The sequence below is a fragment of the Hipposideros armiger genome, unplaced genomic scaffold, assembly GCF_001890085.2.
Source record: "Hipposideros armiger isolate ML-2016 unplaced genomic scaffold, ASM189008v1 scaffold_0, whole genome shotgun sequence".
Classification (NCBI taxonomy): Eukaryota; Metazoa; Chordata; class Mammalia; order Chiroptera; family Hipposideridae; genus Hipposideros; species Hipposideros armiger.
This window is the reverse complement of record NW_017731350.1, coordinates 10,097,226-10,098,908: the sequence shown is the minus strand read 5'-3', so window position 1 is coordinate 10,098,908 and position 1,683 is coordinate 10,097,226. Positions and strand designations below refer to the sequence as shown.

Sequence of the window (1,683 nt, the reverse complement as noted above, 5' to 3'; positions counted from 1 at the left end):
GACCAGAAGGAACTACATTCAATGTATTACATACAGCACACCATCCACCTCCTTTTGAATGTCCTCCCATCTCAACCCTCCAACCACACTTCTCCACCCCAAGCCAGCTGGTGAACACTTTCTCCAGGAAGGTGTTGTGTGCTGACTTCATGCCAAGCATCATCCTGAGTGTTTTCACACCTTCTGCTATAATGCCTCTAACATCATTTCACTCATTTGTTAAAAAAGAATAGCTAGCCTTTTGGCTCTCTGAGAAGACCATGGCAGTTGGTAAGAATAAGCACGTTATGAAAGGCAGCAAAAAGGGAGCCAAGAAAAAAGTGATTGACCCATTTTCTAAGAAAGACTGGTGTGATGTGAAAGCACCAGCTATGTTCAATGTAAGAAATATTGGGAAAACACTAGTCATCAGAACTCAAGGGACCAAAGTCACATCTGATGGTCTCAAGGGCCGTGTTTTTGAAGTGAGCCCAGCTGATCTACAGAATGATGAAATTGCATTTAGAAAATTCAAGTTCATTACTGAGGATGCTCAGGGCAAAAACTCCCTGCCAAATTTCCATGGCATGGATCTTACCCTTAATAAAATGTGCTCCATGGTCAAAACATGGCAGACCATGTTTGAAACTCATGTTGATGTCAAGACTACTGATGGTTATCTGCTTCATCTATTCTGTGTTGGTTTTGCTAAAAAATACAACAATCAGATTCAGAAGACCTCTTATGCTCAGCATCAGCATCAAATGTGGAGTATGATGGAGATCATGACCTGAGAGATGCAGACAAATGCCTTGAAAGAAGTAGTCAATAAAGTGATTCCACCTGGCCCTGGAAGTCATCGAAAAGGCTTGCCAATCTATTGCCTATACAGTGAGCCTTTCCAATTTGCCAACAAGTATTCTTTTCAGCTTCAAAAACTTACATATCTAGTATACTTTTCATTCTTGTCTCTAATCTATTATATGATTCTGTTTATATTTTTTCTTTTGGAACAACTGTTTTTCTAGGGTTACGTATTTGCTTTCTAACCTTCATATTATCTCATTATTCATGTTTTTATTTTATCCTTTCTCTACATTTGAAGAGAGTATTTCAAATTTATCTTTGATTTATTTTATTTTTAACACTTTACTTCTTTTTTTTGTTCCATTGCAGATTTTTATTCCAATATTACATTTTGATTTTTTTGTAATTTTTTTTTTTTATTTCAGCAGTTCCCTTTGTATCCCTACCTTCATTTCAATATGGTCTCTCCTTAGGACTGCCTATTCCTTAGACTGACAACAGGCTTTCTTACATTTTATTAAATACAGCTAGGAGGAGGGTTTCTAAAATCAGCTTCCACTTTCTGGAGTAAAAATTGTTTAGTAGGGTAGCTCTCCTGGGTATTTGAATTAATTCCACTTGCTTAAAGGTTTGGAGGAATAGTATATGGAATATCCTTCTTGCCACCATCCCCCATAAACACACACACACACACACACACACACACACACACACGTACACAGTTCACTTAATTTCTGGAAAATTCCAGCACTCAGAGACAGATCTGGAATTGATGTGTACAGCCATGAGTTGAAATTTTGAGGCCTAACACACTTAATGTAGCTGTGGTTGGTCTAGTCTGAGATGTTGTGCTCTTGGCATCAGGTTCCCTGATGCATTGCAGAATTAGAACAGGCT

The 1,683-nt window shown here is 38.1% G+C and overlaps 1 pseudogene; it reads left to right on the top strand.

Annotated features, from left to right (window-relative positions):
• The first annotated feature begins 260 nt into the window (after positions 1 to 260).
• On the top strand, positions 261 to 930 carry LOC109392085 (40S ribosomal protein S3a pseudogene; annotated as a pseudogene).
• Positions 931 to 1,683: the final 753 nt, after the last annotated feature.